Here is a 25410-nt window from a genome sequence, read left to right on the forward strand (position 1 = left end):
AGTCAATGGCGAGGACATTAGTGAGGAAACTCAAGCTCGGTCTGAGGAAAAAAAGAGGCCGTGTTCTTTTCAAAGGAATGGATAAAGGATTTTAGGAAAATCTCGACAGGAATTTTAATTGCTGTAGTCCGCAATAAGAGGCCAGTATCTTAATCCCACAATTAACTAGGAACTGGTTTCCCACAACAACCATGTAATCGTTAACCTCTAAAACAGGAAATACACTCCTGGAAATTGAAATAAGAACACCGTGAATTCATTGTCCCAGAAAGGGGAAACTTTATTGATACATTCCTGGGGTCAGATACATCACATGATCACACTGACAGAACCACAGGCACATAGACACAGGCAACAGAGCATGCACAATGTCGGCACTAGTACAGTGTATATCCACCTTTCGCAGCAATGCAGGCTGCTATTCTCCCATGGAGACGATCGTAGAGATGCTGGATGTAGTCCTGTGGAACGGCTTGCCATGCCATTTCCACCTGGCGCCTCAGTTGGACCAGCGTTCGTGCTGGACGTGCAGACCGCGTGAGACGACGCTTCATCCAGTCCCAAACATGCTCAATGGGGGACAGATCCGGAGATCTTGCTGGCCAGGGTAGTTGACTTACGCCTTCTAGAGCACGTTGGGTGGCACGGGATACATGCGGACGTGCATTGTCCTGTTGAAACAGCAAGTTCCCTTGCCGGTCTAGGAATGGTAGAACGATGGGTTCGATGACGGTTTGGATGTACCGTGCACTATTCAGTGTCCCCTCGACGATCACCAGTGGTGTACGGCCAGTGTAGGAGATCGCTCCCCACACCATGATGCCGGGTGTTGGCCCTGTGTGCCTCGGTCGTATGCAGTCCTGATTGTGGCGCTCACCTGCACGGCGCCAAACACGCATACGACCATCATTGGCACCAAGGCAGAAGCGACTCTCATCGCTGAAGACGACACGTCTCCATTCGTCCCTCCATTCACGCCTGTCGCGACACCACTGGAGGCGGGCTGAACGATGTTGGGGCGTGAGCGGAAGACGGCCTAACGGTGGGCGGGAAGCCCAGCTTCATGGAGACGGTTGCGAATGGTCCTCGCCGATACCCCAGGAGCAACAGTGTCCCTAATTTGCTGGGAAGTGGCGGTGCGGTCCCCTACGGCACTGCGTAGGATCCTACGGTCTTGGCGTGCATCCGTGCGCCGCTGCGGTCCGGTCCCAGGTCGACGGGCACGTGCACCTTCCGCCGACCACTGGCGACAACATCGATGTACTGTGGAGACCTCACGCCCCACGTGTTGAGCAATTCGGCGGTACGTCCACCCGGCCTCCCGCATGCCCACTATACGCCCTCGCTCAAAGTCCGTCAACTGCACATACGGTTCACGTCCACGCTGTCGCGGCATGCTACCAGTGTTAAAGACTGCGATGGAGCTCCGTATGCCACGGCAAACTGGCTGACACTGACGGCGGCGGTGCACAAATGCTGCGCAGCTAGCGCCATTCGACGGCCAACACCGCGGTTCCTGGTGTGTCCGCTGCGCCGTGCGTGTGATCATTGCTTGTACAGCCCTCTCGCAGTGTCCGGAGCAAGTATGGTGGGTCTGACACACCGGTATCAATGTGTTCTTTATTCCATTTCCATGAGTGTATATGGCGCACGTTAGCAAGATGATATCAATTCTGTCATTAAGTGAACCATTTACAATTAATATTTTGAGTTTTTTTGGCTCAACACGCAATGTGGTTATACTATAAACATAAACTGAACTATATTTTTCCGTAAGTGATTTCCTTACTACGTATTTCGGCAACACAACAAAAGTCTCCTTCTTATATCCTACATTTAGGCAGTTTTTTTAGTAATTACTAAATTTGTGTTGAAATAATATGAGTTTAAGAGAGTTAGCTACTTTTCAGATAATTGTAACGAGTTACAGGACAAATAAGCCTGCTCTATAAATGCTCTTCTTGAACACGGCAACTAATCTTTGCTGAAATTAAGTTACTGCTTGTCGACTTATTTATCATCTGACCAAGGAAGAATATGTCTCCTTCCCGTCCTATACAAAGTACGAAGCGAGGAAGTGGGCTTAAGTGGAATAATGAATTTGTAATAAGTTGCAGTAGTGTTAGGGCCGGCCTAAGTGGTCGAGCGGTTCTAGGCGCTACAGTGTGGAACCGCGCGACCGCTACGGTCGCAGGTTCGGATCCTGCCTCGGGCATGGATGTGTGTGACGTCCTTAGGTTAGTTAGGTTTAAGTAGTTCTAAGTTCTAGGGGACTGATGACCTCAGAAGTTAAGTCCCATAGTGCTCAGAGCCATTTGAACCATTTTGCAGTAGTGTTTCTGTGTTTCCTTTGCATTTAAGCTGTCTGGAAACACAGCATTAGCTCTTGCCGTCGTACTGAAATCAATTTGTTCCCTTCCTCTTGTCACAGGTAACAAGATTCAGGCACTGAAATCCTCCTTGTCAGGGAGAATTCAATCCTAGAAACAAAGATATTTAGGAATAATTTTCCTGTGGTTCTCGTTTATAAAGTTTTCTGAGGATGACGGTAATTTTTCGTAGCTTATGAAATTGCCTAGCGCTGTAGTACTTTAAACTATTTTCCAGACAACATAATCCTTACGAAATGGAGCGCGAATTCGAATTTTACCTCATTATCGTAGAGGCGTTCACGGGAAACCAAATGCATGAAAAAAGACATAGATTTGTCTAGAGACGTCTCAGTCAAATTTATGTCTAGAAATATTTGCCGAAACCACCACCGTATAGTAGCAGCAAGTTAATTTCATGTTCCATGGATCACTTTGCGCGTTAAATCGTAATGATGTTGAACGACTCATTTTACCTTGACAGCACAAATTAATTTGTAAATATGGGTACATCCTGAACATACAAGATTTTTCTAAATACACAGATCTGAGTTAGTAATTCACACTTACCACCTTTTATACATTGCAGTAACGAAAGTTCTTCTACAGAATCGGAGTTATCAAAGAGGGCCTTTTTCTGTTTTTTGTTGTTGTTTTGGGGGAAGGAGACAAGACGGCGAGGTCATCGGTCTTATCGGATCAGGGAAGGACGGGGAAGGAAGTCGTCCGTGCCCTTTCAAAGGAACCATCCCGGCATTTACCTGGAGCGATTTAGGGAAATCACGGAAAACCTAAATCAGAATGGCCGGACGCGGGATTGAACCGTCGTCCTCCCGAATGCGAGTCCAGTGTCTAACCACTGCACCACCTCGCTCGGTTTTTTTGTCATTGTTCTCATTGTCACAGACGTTGGTTAAAATTTCACTCTCTAACCGTCTCCCTGTGTCACTGTACAGAACTGGAAAATCTCGACCATTGCTAACATATTCATTCAAACAGCCCAGGATGGGAGAAGATCGCAGAATGTAAAGATGTTTGCCCACAGTATTTATGCACTCTCTATCGGTATCTCTCACTCAACACATTTAGCATGTTCTATGAGAAATGGTCTATCACGTTCATGTCATGTAAGCTGTGCGGTCGAGGGGTATAGACACTATTATCTGATTCACACTTAATGGCAGATTAAGTGAATTTACTAACAAGCGTCCTGTGTAAACAGGATGGAGCTACAATCATACATTATGTTGAAGCCACAAACAACTTAGAGAACCACGTTTCTAGAATTTGCGGAGTTGGCGGTTCACAATCTAGAGTGCCCCAATGCAGTGAACTGCTGAAGTAGATGAAGGCTCGTGACGTAATTGTTCACTACGGACGCCTACATATTCAACAAAAATCTTGGTTAATGCCCCCTTATATCTTTAGCTTTGAAATTTACTTTCCCAAAAATCAAATGTATGTATTATTACGTTTCCTCCTTTTAATGCAAGGAACTTCATCAGTATATGGGCATGCTTAAGGTGTTTAGTCATCTGCTGAACAGAACTCTAAATCTATGCACAAAACTTAACACATGAGAGCGCTGGCACGTATGCTGTTCTAGCAGCACATTTCAAACAAAGTCAAAGGACACAGTCATGCTTATTCTCGGCGGTTAGCTTTCCCGAATAAGCTCGGTTTCTTAAATGTCAGGAATTCATGTTGTTGCCCTTGGCCCTTTTTCGAGACACTATTGTCACAAATTATAGGCCGGCCGGGGTGGCCAAGCGGTTCTAGGCGTTACAGTCTACAACCGCGCGACCGCTACGGTCGCAGGTTCGAATCCTGCCTCGGGCATGGATGTGTGTGATGTCCTTAAGTTAGCTAGATTTAATGAGTTCTAAGTTCTAGGGGACTGATTATCTTAGAAGTTAAGTCCCATAGTACTCAGAGCCATTTGATTTGAACAAATTATAGAGTTTTCCGTAAACTTTGATGAAGTGACAGAAGACAGTGTGCTTCAAATGTTTCCTACGTCGGTGTTTTCTACGATACAGCCATTCTTTTGCTTCCATTATTCAGTATGTGTTAACAAGTACAATATCAGCTTTTTGCTTGAGGGGTTTATACCAGTTCACTGATTGTATTGATCTGTAGTTCTGTTCACTGATATCTCACCCTCGTCCGCCCCGCTCCTCTCACCACACACACACACACACACACACACACACACAAACAAACGAACCAGCACACACTGCAGACTCCTCAACACGTAAACATGTGGTGCATCTATTCTACGAAGTGACGCATCAACTTACCCGAAATGATTAGGTAAAATGCACTGCTCTGTTGGAAGCTGGTGGAATGCACATGCAACGTTCACTTAAAAGTTACTGAGATATTTTTTGTCTGCGATTGAGTTTTAAAAACGCCTGGTCCATCATTATGAAAATACCCAGTGTATCATTGACAATTGCGAGAACTGGAAACTAAGAGGAAGAATTTACAAAACGTACCTCATGCCTGTTAATGGGTTCACAACGATGATTCTCTTTGTTGGATCGTGTTAAAGGTATCAGTAGACGAAAGCTGAGACGACTACTTGCTTCTGGTTTTGCTAAAAACAATCTAGATGAAGAAAGAGCATAACAGTTTTGTACTGTTCTGAAACATAAGCAACGGTTATGAGGAAATGGTACAAATCTTACGGCAATGGAACCGATGTTTACCTTTCTTTCCTTGCAGAGACGATACTCGGAGGGATACGCAGTAGTCTAATATTGTAATATTGGATACCTTTTTTATCATTCAATAGCTTTATCCGTGAGTGATATAAGAATGACTGTAAATCTGAAGCATTTATACGCTACGAGAGACGTAATTTCTTTCATAGTGCCACAAATTTCACTTCTAACGGAAACTGGAGGATTGAAATTCGTTAACTTCACTTCAAAAGGACAGCGAGATATTTTAGCAGGGTAGCGAACTCCGCTGGACAGTACACACAATGCGGTCCATCAACTACGCAGAGATGAGTTTTAATACTGAATGCTTCCGGCCAGGTGAAAACTGCCGCGTAAGGATTACAAAAGCACAATCGCAGCGGAACTTCGTCAGCAGGACGGAACTGGAATGCGACTTCTGAATGGAGGAGTCCATTAAGTAATGACATTACGCTGCATGTTGAAGTGCCACTCGCCCAATTGTATTTCGCGCATAGAGTCAAATAATGAAAATTTGGCGCGGCGTCGTTCATAATGAACAAAGGCAAATCAAAGGCAGGAGAGTGCGAAAATGGGAAATGAAAGCTTTCCGTGCATCAACCGCATGCGGCAGCGGGAAAAGTCCTATGAGCAATGTCGTATCAAGAAGCATTATTCTGAGTTAATGACATACCGAAACAGTCACCAAGGACGTGGACTGAATATACATTACTTCTCCCTGAGATATATTGCAGTAGTGAATTTCAAAAATTGACACAATTTGTTGAAAACTGATTGGTCAGATTTACTCCATAGCCCGGTAAACTTATCACCTGCGAACTGAGTCACATGTATAAATCGCCATTATTCGTGTGTCACAGAAGATGTAGTTGAACTTGCGTCACTGTATGATCTCTTAGTTTCGTTTCATTACTACTCTGAGCCCTACATACAGTTCTCTGTTAGGTCTTACGGTGTTCATAAAGTAGTCTTGGTGTCAAACATAAATATGTGACAGGAAGAGAACCCCTAACCAACAGAAGTAATTGCTATTATGAAATGGCTTCCTTGCACGCAGCAATTGTACAGCCTCGTTACGGTGTTCAAAATTGCTCTGAGCACTATGCAACTTAACTTCTGAGGTCATCAGTCGCCTAGAACTTAGAACTAATTAAACCTAACTAACCTAATGCCATCACACACATCCATGCCCGAGGCAGGATTCGAACCTGCGACCGTAGTGGTCACTCTGTTCCAGACTGTAGCGCCTAGAACCGCACGGCCACTCCGGCCGCCCGTTACAGTGTCAAATAGGACTAGGCCACAGATAAAAGGAAATACACTACCTAACAAAAAAAAAAGCGAAATACGCGGAAGGGCAAACGAAATGAAACTTGACAGGCTAAGAATGTGTGTAATGCTATTTCAATGAATATAAAATCAAGACAAATTTACAATGAACTTTACAGTATGAGCCCATGCATTGTTATGATAGCTTTTGTTCTTTGGGGCCCTCTATGCAAAATATGTCTATTAATGAGATGGTTATATTTTTGCCTAGAGTTTGTTTTAATTTCATTTGAGATTATTATTTTACATTTTTTTCGTAACTATTTTGTTATTGTCTACGTTGGTGTTATGTCTGTGTTTTATACTCTTCATGTTGTTATCGCTGTTACTATGGATATGTGTTATTTAGCGTCTCTGATTTATTACTTTACCCGTTTGCTCGATTTATAATGTGAATAAAGTTTTCTGTGCACTTTTTGTGCTTTAGGTCGGTCTGTTAGTTCAGAAAATTCGTCGGGTTGCAGTATGCATGTGAATATATCTTCATTCCCTCGAGGATGTTCACGAATGTTCCCTTCTGCGTCATATAGAGGATTTCTGGTGCTTCATTTATAGGTTATATATATGGTTCAAATGGCTCTGAGCACTATGCGACTTAACTTCTGAGGTCATCAGTCGCCTAGAACTTAGAACTAATTAAACCTAACTAACCTAAGGACATCACACACATCCATGCCAGAGACAGGATTCGAACCTGCGACCTTAGAGGTCGCTCGGCTCCAGACTGTAGCGCCTAGAACCGCACGGCCACTCCGGCCGGCTCTATATCTATATAGTCACTATAGACAGTAATACAATTATTAGAAAAAAGTTTTAAAAATTAAAAATGTAAAACACAAATCTCAATTGAAACTGAAAAAATCTCTTGGTGAAACCATAATTAGAGCCAAACCTATAAAATTAATACAAAGAAACTGAATTTCACACATCACTTATTTGTAATGGTAACTACGTAATGTAGCTGATCCACTGTCATCTATACTGTCAGAAAAGTAACACACATGGAAACCAGTAAAATTCGATATACACCTAGGAGAAAATAATAATTCTAAAAAGACAGGACGTGACAGCAACGATGTTACGTGTAAGGTAAAAACACATTATGATGTGCTATAGCTTTTCAGATCGTAGTTACAACACCGTTATATAAAGACCATCGCTTACTTATGTATTTACAGAGCATAAGACGATGACAATATGCCGAAATGGGCTCATCGTGAATGATATAAAATACAATTTACATAGCAGTGAAGCTGACGAATATTCATAATAATCATTGTTATGATGTTGCACCCCTATGGCCTCGGTGCAAGAACTGATTCGGCTGGGAAGAGTGACACCAAACCTTGTATCCTCTCCTGAGGCATCCTGGCCCACACCTTTTGTAACTGGTCCTTGATAGCCTGGACACTGATGCTGGGGGGGGGGGGGGGGGGGATTTGACGTGCAAGCTGATCCCACACAAGTTCTATCAGGGGCAGATCTGGGTGCGTTGCTGGTCACGAGAGTACCTCAGCATTACGCAGACTGTTCATACAGACAGGTGCCAGATTCTCTTAATAAACTGCAGCACGACATTGTCGCATGAGAGCCAAAACACTAGGCGGCAGGTTGTCTGTGACGTACTTTCACGCTGTCATAGTTCCTTCAGTCACTGCAACCCGAGACCTAAAGTCATACGCAATGGCTCTCCATACCATAACGCCAAGAGTAACACCGCTGTCCTCTCCAGATCACTGAAAGAATGGGATCTCTCCTGGTTGCCACCATACTCGCCGATAGTGGTAATTCGGGGAAGTGTAAAACCACGATGCATCACTGAACACAGTGCGATGCCATTCATCGGCATTCGATGTTACCAGTGACGGTGTGAGCGTGTGCGTGCTATTCTGTCATTCTGCACAACAATTAATCTCAGATGTACCCTTTACCCTGTGGCTCCAGCAAGATGCAAGTTCCACCTCCACACTACTACAGAAGTCAGACAGACGCTCTTAACATTCTAAAGAGAAATGCCTGATAAACTTTCAGCAATAAATATCTTCTGGAGTCGTCTGCTGTAAGGAAATGAAACAAAAATTCACAAAATTTCTTACGTAACTAGTGGGATACTTGGGTCACTGGAGTAGTGATAGTTAGTGTAAGAAAAACAAGGAACTAACGAAAATTATTATTTATTTTGCTAAAATTCTGAGAAATCACAATGACACCTTTAGTTATGAATTGAACAAGCTATTTCCGGGTTCTTTTCGGAATGTGAAGTTACCTCTCAAGGATAGGATTCGCTACTGAAATTTCTATACAAAGTTTAATATTGTTATTGACTTGACAGAATGGCTGAGAGCCGCACCTACTCAACTTGAATAATGATCGGTTAGAAAGTCGCTAGGTACTGTCGAGGCTGTCCCGTGTGAAATGCAGTGAAGTGTACTGTTGTGGAGGAAATACAGGGCGCCGGCCGAGCGATTGTAGGTGCTACAGTCTGGAACCGCGCGACCGCTACGGTCGCAGGTTCGAATCCTGCCTCGGGCATGGATGTGTGTGATGTCCTTAGGTTAGTTAGGTTTAAGTAGTACTAAGTTCTAGGGGACTGATGACCTCAGAAGTTAAGTCCCATAGTGCTCAGAGCCAAATATGGGGCTCGCAAGAGCTGTAGCGCACAATACCATAAGCTGCGATGACTGCTGTCTGCGCCGCTCGCTGCTGACAAATTAGATAACTCTCGTTCTATTTGGATGGACCTTCACCAATCAAACTCTCCCTAAGCCTTGATGAAGTCAAGGACTCCTATTCGCCCCTAGTCTAACTATTGGCATGATACACCAGTCAGATAACCAATCCACCGCAATGCCATACAAAAATTCGCTCGCAGGCGTTTAACTATAACTCTGTCTGTTCACACCGCACAATAAGTGTGGCGGCCAACACAGTGAACAACGCTTAATCGCAAGGACTCGATATAGAGTCGCACTCCGATTCGCTCTCGACAGAGGTGCTCTCCCAGTGAAATACTGAGGAATGACTTGTTCCTCGCTCTTTGAATACATGTACGAGCGCGCACGCTCTCGTTACGTGTTCTCGCTCCAAGAGCGACAACGGAACGGCCCCTCTCCACGCCAGACGTGAAGGAGTATATCTTTCGGTCTCTTCCATTACTCCTTCAGCTCAAGGCGTCAGAAATATCGTCTGCCAATCAGCATTGCTCTTTTAAAACGGGAGAATGAAGTCTCGTTTAAGGCGACCAATCCAGAAATCTGTAGCATCGGCGTTTGGCGTTTCCCGTCTCCCTGTGAAAATCTCTGAAACTGCGTGCTATATTTGTAAAGAATGCATAGGCTGGGCGCTCCCACATAATGTAGCGGAATTTGCTTTTAAGCCGAACACGGGGTCGTTCTTCCTTTCACTCGGGCAAATGCTGTCCACTCTATGGGCGGTCTCCGGCCGACATAGATAGGCTGAGTCGTCCTCTGAAGGGAACGGCCCCCCGGCATGTGGTTTGCGTCTCCCGAACTAAAAGCTCCTGTGACCGTTGTGTCTGGAATGTATGTTTGTACGCCAGCCTCGAGTATTTCAATCTCGGTGCGCATTGGCGATTTACTAGTTATTTGCATATCGTTTACATGAATTCATACAACATTGACTTTATCTTATCGAGTTTGGGTTCGAATGAGGCGTCTTGATGTGCGGAATATGTTGTGAGGGCGGAATATGTAAGCAATGAAGGTCAGAAGACCTCGACGTCTTACAACGGTATCACTCTGAACGCAACTTTCTGGGTTGTGGTGTCACGGGTAGCCTACACACGGGACAGTAATTCCATGTTCCAGCTGCTGCTAGTCTTTAACAGAAACCTTGACTACGGATATTTTTGCCCTGAAGTTCTAATGCAGTCCAACATCGAACCATTGTCAAATTTCAATACCATGCAAATCTGAATGTTGAACGATGTAACCAACCAGCCAAATGGAGGCCACAATGAAACCCATTTAAAACTGTGTCATGTTCTGGTAACGCTGTCTCGCAACAGCATGCGGCATCTCCATACTTTCACTTTGATCACTCAACTTCTGACGTTGTTCACATACCTTTTATACACTACCAGGCCTAGTACAACACTAAACACGAACAACAATAATTCATTCCGGTGGCCGTTCTACCTGTCACAGAGAACTGCAACTCTTACCATTTACATAGCCGTCGAATGTTGTGTATGTAAGCCTAGTTTCACCGACACCTGACCTCTTCTGAGTGTTCCACTCCTATTGTCAGCGAGTGTATTGGCAACATTAGCGATAATTTTTAATAATCTATATTACTGAACGGTTAAAATGGTGCACAATGCAAGTTGCAGGTTGCCTATCTAACGTCTTCCAGGGGCAGCAAAATACTGATTTTCAATAATTTATATAATTACTGACCGAATTATAAATTCTGTCATTATCTACTCATCAACAGGTGCGTTGAGCGGGCGTTCGATTCTTTACAGAATCAGTGGTTTTGGGTTTAATTGTTTATAAAGAGAGACCATATACTATTTGACTTTAGTCTGAAGATGGTGCGGGTGGCTGTAGGATGCAGTAGACTTGCACTGTATTGTCTCTAACTCTAGTCTAGTTCTGAACCCAGTGAACGATGACTGGGATCACTTGTCCATTGGCAGCTAATGCTGTCGTGAGGTACTCTTGGTACTTATACTGCGCGGAAATGACACTGAGTGACACCTTTCGTCGGCTGATGGGTGTCCATTTGAGTATTATTTGCCAACGGCCTTACCACAGTGGTAACACCAGCTCCCGTCAGATCACTGAAGTTAAGCGCTGTCGGGCTGGTCTAGCACTTGGATGGGTGACCATTCGGTCTTCCGAGCGCTGTTGTCAGGCAGGGTGCACTCATATGCTGTGAGGCAAAATGAGAAGTTACTCGATTGAGAAGTAGCGGTTCCGGTCTCGTAAACTGACATAGGTCGGGATAGCGGTGTGCTGACGACATGCCCCTCCATATCCGCATCCAGTGACGCCTAGTGTTGGAGGCAGATCAGCGCTCTTCTACGTATGGCTGTTTGCTGTATATTCCGGAAAACGCAACACGTTTATATTCTAGTTCCTTACCATTACACAAATTTGTATGTTAATACCATATGTAGTTCATTTTTGTTTCATTTGCAGATGCGCATCTGTAGTTATCTATGCTGGAAGCGAACCCTTCTGTTTACTTACATTAGTAGCACCAAAGGCATTGTGGACATATAACATGATGTACCCGTATCTCTGTTGTGCACCTCACAAATCTGAAATGTCTGGTAAGCAATAATTTATAGGCTGTTAAAAGTCTCCAGGCCTGCTAACCCTCTGCTCTGTCACCACGTACTAAGCCACAGTAACTCAACCATTACCATGTCAACTAGCTTCTGCGTTAGTAAGCGTAAAATTCAGTACAAATCCGCAGGCTTCCTCCTGCTGATAAGACACTGGGACATTTCAGCTTCTGTACAAAAGAGGCTACCCAAGAAGCATTATGACGGCCTATTGCAGAATTCTGACCAACTATCCACCTGCCTGTCAGGGAGAAGTTACAGGGGATATCCAAGTCCATAGAAAGTTGGACTCTGAAGGAAACCATAACGAAAATGCTGAAAAATCGCAACTGGTAGGGATTCGAAAAAAGAAATTGGTCAACTCGAGAAAACATAATTCGGCAATGCCAAGAACTCTCTGTTGGTCCATCATGAACAGGGGACATCGGCCAGTTAAGTAATTGTGAATGTCAATTAAATTCACCAACAGTCGTGTAACTTAAGATGTTATTTTATTTTATTTTGAAGGCTAACAGTTTCAGCATTTCATTATGTCATCAAGTCTTCGAATGAAGCACTAGTGTAACGATTGAATGCACGATATCCAGAGATTTATGGTTCTATTTGACTTTTAGTTTATTTGGAGAGATGCATATGGAGCCCGAAGATGGCATAATGAAATGCTGAAACTGGTAGCCTTCAAAATAAAATAAAATAAAATAACATCTTAAGTTACAGTGCTGTTGGCGAATTTAATTGACATTGACAATTGCCAAGAACTGTTTTTCAAGGCGAAATATACTAGTATTCGCAGTTTTTTTATAATAATAATAATTATTATTGTTTTCGGGTTCCGTGGAACCATGCCAGCAAAAGCTACTTGTTTATGGAACGAATCAATACATAGCTCATAGAACTGAATAGAAAATTCATAAACATAAAAAAGTAAAGAATTAATAAAACATGACAAATTGTGAGCGCGTATATGAATAAACAGCACGTTACAGACCAAAGTTCTCAACTATTGCGAGTAAGGAGCATGCCACAAGGAAACCTTTCATCTTGAATATGAAAACTTGGAGTTCGTCTTCAGGTCTTTTCTGGTCCGCTGGAAGCCTACTGAAAATGAAACCTACTGAATAGTGCACACCTTTCTGTGCAGTGTTTGAGGAACTTTTAGCCAAGTGGATATCATTTTTCAGTCTAGTGCTCACTCAATGAATGTTGCAGTTTCCTCTGAATGAGTGAAAGTAGTAAACTACCTTACGTGAGGGCTACGTTTGTATTCTCAGTATGACTAAGTGCTAAGTGTTTCATGCACGCATGTCCGAAGGAACAATGTATCGTACCTCTTAATAACTCAGGCATTGCTATTTCGAATCATCTTATCATAGTCATTTCCACTCAGTAATCGGAAATGCAACAACAGTTCTAAAGGCCACTGATTGGGAAAAGAGCAGTCATCATCATCAGGACATTTTCGTTCATTGCGTGTCAAAGAACATCATGCAAGGAAGTCGCAAAATTGCGATTGCCAGTACTATAAAATAAATATAGGAATATCTTAGTCGAACGAATAAAAATTGAAGCAGTTGTCCTTGTAGAGGTCACCACTTCATCATAAGCCATTCTGGCACAGTGCTGCCTTTTAGTCTACCCTGGATGCTTTGGACTTTATTCAGTCTGAGCTAAACGGAACAGGCAAAATACATGCTCTTCAAACGCATATAGCCGGCCGAAGTGGCCGTGCGGTTAAAGGCGCTGCAGTCTGGAACCGCAAGACCGCTACGGTCGCAGGTTCGAATCCTGCCTCGGGCATGGATGTTTGTGATGTCCTTAGGTTAGTTAGGTTTAACTAGTTCTAAGTTCTAGGGGACTAATGACCTCAGCAGTTGAGTCCCATAGTGCTCAGAGCCATTTGAACCAAACGCATATACATTACTGTCGAGTATTTGAATTTGTATCTCATCAGTATTATGTATGTCTTCGGAGTGAGCGAGCGAGGTGGCGCAGTGGTTAGCACACTGGACTCGCATTCGGAAGGATGACGGATCAATCCCGCGTCCGGCCATCCTGATTTAGGTTTTCCGTGATTTCCCTAAATCATTCCGGGCTAATGCCGGAATAGTTCGTTTGAAAGGGCACGGGCGACTTTCTTCCCCGTCCTTCCCTAATCCGAAGACACCGATGACCTCGCTGTTTTGTCTCCTTCCCCAAAAAACATCCAATCCAATCTTCGGAGTGAGCCTACGTGATTGCACTCTACGCCGTTTATAGCTCAGGAGAGAAACTATCGTGTAATGGCTCCGCTGTACAAGAAACAATCCCCAGTCGTAAAAATAAGCAGGCCTTTCGAAAAAAATTTCTAGTACAATGTCATCGCCTAAACAGTCTTTACATTTTAAATTGTAATATGCTATTCGTAATTTGCCATATAACTCGAGCAATGGTCTTATCATTTACTACTGTTAACTCTCCTTTTTTGCAGCTAATGGTATCAAATACTGGAAGTTGGTAACAATAAAACACCCATAGTCAGTAGCAGTGAGAGACGACGTGAAGTGCAATACTGATGTAAAAATTTAGTAAGGATAATTTGATGGATCATAGGTTAATAAGGATAGCTATAGCGGGCAGTAGCTTAACTTCAGATAATGCATTTCAATTGCAATAAATTTTAGGTACCCTCTGTGATTTAATTTATCACCCACCAGAAATTTCACGATAACTACGATGTCGTCCTGAGGAAACAGATGGGTATTACACGTTTAAGAGTGTATTAATGTTGTGATGAATGTCTCACACGGGTACTGAATCCTTTCCTGAAGGAAACGACAGTTCTGAATGGTCTTTTTGAAACAGTAGGTTCTCACTCTGGATCTGGGTAATCGAGTGAAGTCTGCTGGGTGCTGCACGTGAAAATAATACTCAGATACTATCATTTGTTTTTAAATCGTTACAACAACAACATGTCAGTTTTACTTTTGGTAAATTACGAACGATCTCGTCAGTAAAGACTGAAAACTCGCTCTCTCCCACTAAAAGTGTAACAGTTAAGAGTCAACCTTTTTGTGTAAGCCCCGGGTGTATTTCAGAACGATGTCACTTCCACATTCCTAGTTTAAGAAATATTTACAGAATAACTACAATAGCTGCGGCAGTTTTAGCTTATTGCGAGAACTGTCCGTGGGTACATGTCGTCACTTCAAACTCCCCGTCCATCGAAATTTGCTGTGTTACGCTCTCACTCGTCTATTTTCCTTTTAACTTAGTTAACACGATTGTGGTGTTAGGAGCGTATTCAGTTTCTTTACAGATTCATTGCAGCTGTCGATAACACGCCTTCGCAATATCGGGAGCCTGAAAATTTAACTACCTTGAATCTATTCGCAGCGTCGAAACCGGCTCTCCTGTTTAGTAACAGAATGGTATTCGTTGTCCAAAGAGACCTACATCGTTCGCTCGCTTCCGTGTTCAGTATCAACGGGCCCGGGGTTGTCGCCAACAGATCTGTGATAAGTGCGTCCCAAAACACAAACGGAGTACCGTGACTGAGACGCCGTGAGCGTGTAATGTGGGAGCACAAACGCACGTTAGTAAAAGTGTGGCCAATTCTCGCCGTCCAGCAGACCAGCGGTGTCGCCTTTCCTCTTTATCTGCGAGTAGCCGCGACGGCCATTAGCATTGATTCGCCCTTCAACTTTGCTCCGTAGTTTACTGGCGTCCGAAATTTGGGAGAATGCGGGACCCGGAGGGCGTTATCGAACGGCGTCGGCGGGGGTGGAGGCGGGGGTGGAACGGTGACGGTGCGTCGCAACAGCTTGCCTGCGCCCGGGCCGCCGCCGCTGCCGCCGCACTCGTACCTACCGACCCTTTTCCATTCTCCCTATCGCGCTCATACACCGTAATATACATCTCCTCCTGGGGCCTCGTTAACTTCTCGTCTCGGCCGTGCGGTAACACGGGCACCAACAGATTAACTTGGCTCCGCAGTAATTGCTCCGGTGACTTCGTTTAACGCGCAGGGTCCACGAATAAGCCTCTTATTTTAGAATGATTGCATCAGTGATTTCACATTGTTTTATATTTAACCAATTACAGTGTCTGTTTAAGTCATTTACGTTGCTCGCTACAATTACTTTTGACTGTCTTTCCCAGTTTCTACACTCTTTTGTCTCGAATTATATCCGGCGGATTCCGCAAGTTAACGAATCTACAGATTAGTGGAAATAGATAACTATCTTCATTACATTAATGTAGCGATGTGTCAAATATATTTGAAAAATCGTGATTTGGCAGAATAAACATATGAAAATTTATTAAAATACCGATCAAGAGTAAAGCATCTTGATGCAAAAATGTTGGTTTTGCTTTTTTTTGGGAGTGGCTGCCAACATAATAATATTGGACAAAATCAACTCCTGTCGGTGATAGCAAACACAAGTCTACAAATCAGTAACGACTGCCGCTTCTCTCAGAAACGGTTCTATTCCAATACAACACAGTCTAAGTCTACGTGGTTAATCTTCTCACAGAAGATAGCTTAAGGGGGGTAGGACTTCAAACGGCACGACTCGAAGCAAGAGAGGTACCACAGGACATTTTAATTCCCACTGTCTATACTTTCACAAATAAATTCATAAAACTTTGTCAGCGTGACCAGGAAGGATTCAGGATTCACACTCATAGCCGTGGAAGTTTAAAAACACAACAAAATATTTTTTTTTCTTTTTTGCTTGTGAAAGTTCATAATTTTTTTAATTTACTACTGGCTACATTTGTTGCTATAGGTAAATTTTTCTTCGTAAGTAAGAGAGATTCTTCGATGAATTTTGCACAGCATACAAACCACACTTACAGGTGTATGAAACTCTAGAATTTATTTAACTTATGAAAAAATTAATGAGCTGCTACATTTTAAACTTCATGTTTAGAAAAAACTTAACTTTTATAGTTAATTATCTCAATTTTTACTACAGTTTTTAATAGATTTGGAAAATTCTAGAGTTTCATACACCTGTAAGTATGATTTGTATGCTGTACAAAATTCATCGAAGAATATATCTTACTTATGAAGAAAAGTGTACCTATAGCAACAAATGTAGCCAATAGTAAGTGAAAAAATGATGAAATTTAACAAGCAAAAAAAATTATTTTGTTATGTCTTTGAACTTCCACCGTTATGGGCGTAAATCATGAGTCCTTCCTGGTCATAGAGAGAAAGTTTTCTGAATTTATTTGTAAAAGTATAGACAGTGGGAATTAAAATGTCCTGAGCTGCCTCTCCTGCTCCAAGTCGGCCCGTTTGACGTCCTACAGGCCTTCAAAATGGTTCAAATGGCTCTGAGCACTATGGGACTTAACATCTGTGGTCATCAGTACCCTTGAACTTAGAACTACTTAAACCTAACTAACCTAAGGACATCACACACATCCACGCCCGAGGCAGGATTCGAACCTGCAACCGTAGCAGTCTCGCGGTTCCGGACTGAGCGCCTAGTACAGCCCTTAAGGAAAGGCAAACCTACTGTTACAGCGTTTCTAGATCTAGAGAAATCATTTGACAAAGTTGACTGGAATGCTCTCTTCCAAATTCTAAAGATGGCAGGGGTAAAATGCGTGGAGCGAAAGGCTATTTACAATTTGTACTGAAACCAGATAGCAGTTATAAGAGTTCAGGGACACGAAAGGGAAGCAGTGGTTGAGAAGGGAGTGAGACAAGGCCGTAGCCTATCCCAGATGTTATTCAATCTGTATATTGAGCAAGCAGTAAAGGAAACAAAAGAAAAAAATTGCAATAGGAATTAAAGTCCAAGGAGAAGACATAAAAAACTTCGATGTTTGCCGATGACATAGCAATATTGTCAGAGACAACAAAGGACTTGGAAGAGCAGTTGAACGGAATGGACAGTATCTTGAAAGGAGGATATAAGATGGACATCAATAAAAGCAAAACGAGGATAATGGAATGTTGCCGAATTAAATCAAGTGATTCTGAGGGAATTAGATTAGGAAATGAGACATTTAAAGTTGTAGACGAGTTTTGTTATTTGGGAAGCAAAACAACTGATGATGGTCCAGGTACGGAGGATGTAAAATGCAGCCCGCATCTCGTGGTCGTGCGGTAGCGTTCTCGCTTCCCACGCCCGGGTTCCCGGGTTCGATTCCCGGCGGGGTCAGGGATTTTCTCTGCCTCGTGATGGCTGGGTGTTGTGTGCTGTCCTTAGGTTAGTTAGGTTTAAGTAGTTCTAAGTTCTAGGGGACTTATGACCACAGCAGTTGAGTCCCATAGTGCTCAGAGCCATTTGAACCATTTTTTTGTAAAATGCAGACTGGCTATGGCAAGAAAAGCGTTTGTGAAGAAGAGAAATTTGCTACATCGAGTATAGATTTAAGTGTCTGGAAGTTCTTTCTAAAAGTATTTGTAAGGAGTGTTAACATGTATGGAAGTGAAACATGGAGGATGGAAAGAAAAGAGTGGAAGCTTTTCTTTTGAAACGTACTACAGAAGAATGCTGACGCTTAGAGGGGTAAATCACGTTACTGATGACGAGTTACTGCTTAGACCTGGGAAGAAGAGAAATATGTGGTACAACCAGACCAAAAGAAGGGATCGGTTGGTAGGATACATTCTGAGGCATTAAGGGATCACCAGTTGAGTACTGGAGGGACGTGTGTGGGGTAAGAATCGTATAGAAGAATACAGCAAGCTCATTCAGAGGGATGTAGGTTGCAGTAGTTACTCGGAGATAAAGAGGCTTGCACAGTATAGAGTAACAGGGAGAGCTGCATCAAACCAGTCTTCGGACTCAAGACCACAACACCGTGTGGTTCATCACCGTTCATCTGCCTTCCACGCTACTGACTCTGACAAACCATTTAGTATCGTCATGCATCGGTGTCAGTCTGTGCCTCTTTCATCCAATAATGTCGTATGAAAAATGTTCTGAGATAACTCGTCTGTAAGAAGGAAAGTTTGCATTGTCCAAGAACGTACTTTAAGGATAACATGTTGAGCTCTGCCACCATCAACTTTTGGACATTTTGTTTAAGGAGTTATACGATTTGACTACCGCTTCATAGTACATTTAGTCCTCTGTGACATGCCTTGTAAATAACCTATTAAATTTAAATAGGAGCAATAATATACATAATTATAACAAGAGAAAAAAAAGACACTGAATATCCCACATTAACGTTGCATTTTGCATGAAAAGGGTTGCACGATGCTGCTTCCAGAATTTTGGATCATTTACCTAATGATATTAATTCTTTGACATACAGCAAAGTAAAATTTGAAGACCAATTAAGAAAAGTTTTCCCTTGACAGCATATTACATTCTGCAGGCGAATTTCGATTCATTTTACCGCGTTTTCGTTTGGTCTGTTCCTTGTCCGTCTGAGACGAATTTTGCAGTTGATGTTAAGCTAACTTTCCGTTGAGCTAGAGACTTGAAACTTTCAACGTATCTCAAAACTGAGTGACAATCCAGTACTAACTCGTTTTCTTGTCTGATGTGTGCCAGAGGGTACTATGAGCACCACTGTTATTTCCCCCTTTACCTACCCCAACCAAGAATAGCTCACGCTGGTAACAGTTGCTAAAAAGCCTATACGCGTAGGACGAAGCAATATATTGGTGAAAAGAAACCGAAACAAAATTTAAATTTACCACATGTCTCCGTTGCAATCTCATCAGTATATCTGAAATGACTGGAAGATTCATACGCCCAAGACTACAAAACAGAAAGTAATTTTTAAAATAAAATCTAATTTTTAATATAACACGTTTTTAAATCGGAATAAAAGGTTTAAATCAATTTGTCCTAGTCCCATTCGCATTCATATCCATATACAGATAATTCTGAAGACTTGTGATTGTGAATCTTTAATAGCTGTGAAAATACTTGTAAGATTAATAACGGAAAACGTGAGGGGCGTGCAATCCATAACTGATGAACGAACAGTTCGCCTCCTATTATCTGTTTCATGGGACCCACGTTTTCGTTACAAATCTTACAAGTACTTTCTTAGTCGTTAAAAACTGACAATCACCAATTTTCGGAACCACCCATATGGAGTTAGGAATCTGTATAGTGCTAGGAAAAATTATTTTAAATTTCTTAGTTTGATTTAAAAATTGTATAGTAAATATATAATTTTATTTAATAATTGTGGAATATACAGAGTGGTCTGTAGCAGTCTGAAAAGCATCTAAGAGTATTGCAGCATAGGTTGAGTTGAGAAATAATTGTTAAGAAAAAAATTGTATACGTTGCGCCGTTTCCGAGTTAATTAGCATTTTAAGTCAGCCAGCCAGGCTGTGGCGCGCGTAAACTCGAGCAGCCCGCCGGAGACGGAGTCGCCAAAAGTGTACTTCGTTTGTTTTTCTAAAACCACACAAGAAAGCGATACAAAAACTGGACATGGGACGGTAGTAAGGAAAGAACTTGAGCCAAAGGCTGAGCAGTCTCGTGCTCTATCGTCTACGCCATGAGGACCACTGAAACTAATTGTGTCTGGCGAGCCGCTTGAATTTGCGCACGCAACGGCTGATTGACTAACTTCAGTGTTAATTAATTCGGAAACGGCGCACCGTATAATATTTTTTTCGTAACAATTATTTCTCAGCACAACGTCCAATGCAGTACCCTTACAAGTTTTTCATACTGTTTCTGACAACCTTGTATACAGGGTGTTACAAAAAGGTACGGCCAAACTTTCAGGAAACATTCCTCACACACAAATAAAGAAAAGAAGTTATGTGGACACGTGTCCGGAAACGCTTAATTTCCATGTTAGAGCTCATTTTAGTTTCGTCAGTATGTACTGCACTTCCTCGATTCACCGCCAGTTGGCCCAATTGAAGGAAGGTAATGCTGACTTCGGTGCTTGTGTTGACATGCGACTCATTGCTCTACAGTACTAGCATCAAGCAAAATAAATCAAATGGCTCTGAGCACTATGGGACTTAACATCTTAGGTCATCAGTCCCCTAGAACTTAGAACTACTTAAACCTAACTAACCTAAGGACATCATACAACACCCAGCCATCACGAGGCAGAGAAAATCCCTGACCCCGCCGGGAATCGAACCCGGGAACCCGGGCGTGGGAAGCGAGAACGCTACCGCACGACCACGAGACGCGGGAAGCAGCAAGCACATCAGTGCGTAGGATCAAGAGGTTAGTGTTCATCACGAACGTGATTTTTCAGTCAGTGCAATGTTTACAAATGCGGAGTTGGCAGATGCCCATTTGATGTATGGATTAGCAAGGGGGAATAGCCGTACCGCGGTACGTTTGTATCGAGACAGATTTCCAGAACGAAGGTGTCCCGACAGGAAGACGTTCGAAGCAATTGATCGGCGTCTTAGGGAGCACGGAACATTCCAGCCTATGACGCGCGACTGGGGAAGACCTAGAACGACGAGGATACCTGCAATGGACGAGGCAATTCTTCGTGCAGTTCACGATAACCCTAATGTGAGCGTCAGAGACGTTTCTGCTGTACAAGGTAACGTTGACCACGACACTGTATGGAGAGTGCTACGGGAGAACCAGTTGTCTCCGTACCATGTACAGCGTGTGCAGGCACTGTCAGCAGCTGATTGGCCTCCACGGGTACACTTCTGCGAATGGTTCATCCAACAATGTGACAATCCTCATTTCAGTGCAAATGTTCTCTTTACGGATGAGGCTTCATGCCAACGTGATCAGATTGTAAATTTTCACAATCAACATGTGTGGGCTGACGAGAATCCGCACGCAATTGTGCAATCACGTCATCAACACAGATTTTCTGTGAACGTTTGGGCAGGCATTGTTGGTGATGTCTTGATTGGGCCCCATGTTCTTCCACCTACGCTCAATGGAGCACGTTATCATGATTTCATACGGGATACTCTACCTGTGCTGCTAGAACATGTGCCTTTACAAGTACGACACAACATGTGGTTCATGCACGATGGAGCTCCTGCACATTTCAGTCGAAGTGTTCGTACGCTTCTCAACAACAGATTTTGTGACCGATGGATTGGTAGAGGCGGACCAATTCCATGGCCTCCACGCTCTCCTGACCTCAACCCTCTTGACTCTCATTTATGGGGGCATTTGAAAGCTCTTGTCTACGCAACCCCGGTACCAAATGTAGAGACTCTTCGTGCTCGTATTGTGGACGGCTGTGATACGATACGCCATTGTCCAGGGCTTCATCAGCGCATCGGGGATTCCATGCGACGGAGGGTGGATGCATGTATCCTCGCTAACGGAGGACATTTTGAGCATTTCCGGAACAAATTGTTGGAAGTCACGCTGGTACGTTCTGTTGCTGTGTGTTTCCATTCCATGATTAATGTGACTTGAATAGAAGTAATAAAATGAGCTCTAACACGGAAAGCAAGCGTTTCCGGACACACGTCTACATAACATATTTTCTTTCTTTGTGTGTGAGGAATGTTTCCTGAAAGTTTGGCCGTACCTTTTTGTAACACCCTGTATATGGTGGCGGGTAAGAACTGCCAATTCACATCTCTATTAAAACAAACAGTTCTAAATGTATAGCATGTAGGCATATTTACATACGAATTTAAAATGATTCCCTCTACGCCATTAAAATTAACTACGATCCATCGAATGTAAAACTAAGGAAATGGCCAAACAATGGCGTGATTCTAATGCGGTATGCAGGAACATGCGCTCTTCCGGACGTTGACAATTTCTCCGACCATGAAGCTCCTGAGTTGACTTTACGAAATAGAGTAATTTTTGTTCTATTCCCCCCTCCAAGGAAAGATTTGGAAACAGAGAGCGTCGTCCTCACTGCAGTCAGATACGCCGATACTTGGCTACGGTGGCGGACCTGAATGCAGATCTATACCCTGCGAACCTCCTTGTAATACATAGATGAGGGTATTTTCCATTGTATCACGTATTACGCTTTCTTCACGTTTCACTCGAGTTTGGATTGCGGGAAGAATGATTGCTTAAATGCGTCTACTTGCGAGTAATTGACAAATTCTTCTTTTGGCGATATAGCATACTGCTAAGTTCCTCACTTAGTAACAGTAGTCGAAACTTAGTACTTCAGTATCGGAGGAATAGTTAGCATCTATCTTCAAGTATCTACCAGTCCAGACTTGTCAGTGTCTCCGTGACGAACTGCCACGAGTCAAAAGAGCTGCGATCCTCAGCACTGCTCTTTTTTGTGTACGTTCAGTATTCCCTGCTAGTCATATCTCAAAATGGCTCTGAGCACTATGGGACTCAACTGCTGAGGTCACTAGTCACCTAGAACTTAGAACTAGTTAAACCTAACTAACATAAGGACATCACAAACATCCATGCCCGAGGCAGGATTCGAACCTGCGACCGTAGCGGTCTTGCGGTTCCAGACTGCAGCGCCTTTAACCGCACGGCCACTTCGGCCGGCCTAGTCATATCTGGCATGGGACTTACGCACTTGAATGATACTGTATAGAGAAGCCATTTTCTGTGTAAACTCTCTTCGTTTTCTCAGTTTCTTACCAATGATCTGAAGCCTGTCATCTGCTTTACCTAAGACAGCCGTAGTTTGTCAACATGTTCCTGCGAAGAAATAAGTTTTTTCTTTCACTCGTTGATGTATGGCACCACTTGTTTATCAGTCTTATTGATAGTGTAAATCTTTCTATCGGTTTCAGTTGACTTTTTGTACCGGGTGGTTACAATCAAAAAGCAATTACTCACGGAGGTTCAGAATGGGCTGAAATTATCCCATGGGAGAGACACTTTGTAGATATACTCAAACGTTAATGGGGAACTAATTAGTACTGAAAAAAAGCACTTCCAATTTTGGACACTAGGTACAAATCTGGCGCTGTACAACGCCTCGTCGACGTCGCCGACGCTCGTACTGAACAAATTGCTTAAGATTCGGTTAATAATGAAATCAGTGTTACGCCTTTCTCACTCGGACGTTTTCCTCCTAGTCCAGTTCCTAAATCATTTTGTACGGAAATATTTTTCTGTACGTCTTTCTCGAATTCACAGCGTCAGATTTGCACCTGGTGGCCAACATTGGAACTAATTTTTTTCCATCGTAAAGTGGTTCCGCAGTAATGCGCGCCATGCGACGTTACAGTCCGCACTGAACCTGTCAGTAGCAGCACTTTAATTATAGCCACCAGGTATGTTAGTAACCACTGTTGTTACAATTTCCTCATGTTCGCTAATGACAGTTTCAACGTGGACATTGTCAAAGAGTTCAGTTCTATTTTTTGTCATTAGATCTAAAATATTTCCACCAGACGTGATTTTGGATCTGTGTCTTCTGTTTAGCTTTACAACGAAGGTATTAAGTACTATTTCGCCGGACGTCTCCTCACGCCCGTCACATACCAGACTGTAGTCACCCCTCACCAGTTAATGGTGCTCTTCCAGGCGTACCGCAGACTTGTTTTCCATATTGTGCACAACATTTAGACGACCTGTCTCGATGGAGTCCAGGCAGCAAATAAAAATAACAGCAGAACCGCTGCATCTGAAGACGACAACTGGGCCAGTCGTTCAAAAATTTTGAATAATATGGAAACAACAGCTCGATTGTGTACCTGGAAGTACACCATTAATCAATTACGCCATGAAAATCTGAGAGATCACGTCCTAATCAGTTATCAGACGATTAAAGTCTCCTCCAATGACAGAGGAATGACGGGAATATACATACTAACGAACTGAGGTTTCCTCTACAATTTTCCGTTGTACCTTGCCGTAAGCCTGGCGTTCGACAGAAATATCCAGTCACAAGTTTATGGCCAACCTTGATGCCGAGTCTTGCCCAACAATTTCGCAAGCAGCTTCAATTTTTAACTCGTTGGATTTGAGTTCTTGTCCGTAGCAATAAATACACCACTTGCATTTTCCATTATCCTATTTTTTCCATATTCTCTGAGATTTATTCCAAAAATCTCACTGCTATCAAGATCGTGGTTTAGTCAGCTTTCTGGTCGTTGTATTGTATGAACTCAACTGATTTTTAGGGGTACATCAAACTTGGGATCTTTGTTGCATTGAATGTGATATATTAATTAATTCGTTGTCAGGCAATATACAGCCTCTTAATTGCAACTGGCTGTAAAAAACATTGTTTGGCACCCTGAATTGTCTGAAACAGAACACTCCTAAAACTCTAATCAGATGTAATAATATTGATGCAATATGACCTACGCAAATCACAAAATATCAGGTCTTATGGCTCAGTGAAATGCAGCGACATAGAAAGCTTTTTATGTCACTAAGAATTGTAAGTTCTCCAATCTTCCAATAAATTCTGGCGTTATTTGGTGGGCAACACAACAGAGAACTGGACGTGCAACCGAATTCATTAACACACCCATACCAGTAAATTGACTGAACGTGTCGGGCATCAAATAAAGCAGAAAATTGCGCACGAAATTGTAGTTTGTCACAAGTATGTTGTACGCTGTCTAAATCTAGCGTGACTGTTGAGTGAATGTAGGTTATGAGCCAAAGCAATTCCTATCTGCAGGGTTGAGTCAGTTGACATGGTATAAGCAATCAGTCTACTAAACGTAAAAGACAGCAGATAACTGATCCATACTATAAGCTGAAATAATTCAAATACGAATACTCGATGTCTTAAAGTTGTCAGCAAGAACCAACTTTCCAAGTATTTTCAGTATTCAAATGGTTCAAATGGCTCTGAGCACTATGAG

General features: G+C 42.8%; 1 pseudogene; it reads left to right on the forward strand.

Annotated features, from left to right (window-relative positions):
- Positions 1-11162: 11162 nt before the first annotated feature.
- LOC124557159 lies at positions 11163-11280 on the forward strand (annotated as a pseudogene).
- Positions 11281-25410: the final 14130 nt, after the last annotated feature.

This window comes from Schistocerca americana, chromosome X, assembly GCF_021461395.2.
Source record: "Schistocerca americana isolate TAMUIC-IGC-003095 chromosome X, iqSchAmer2.1, whole genome shotgun sequence".
NCBI lineage: Eukaryota > Metazoa > Arthropoda > Insecta > Orthoptera > Acrididae > Schistocerca > Schistocerca americana.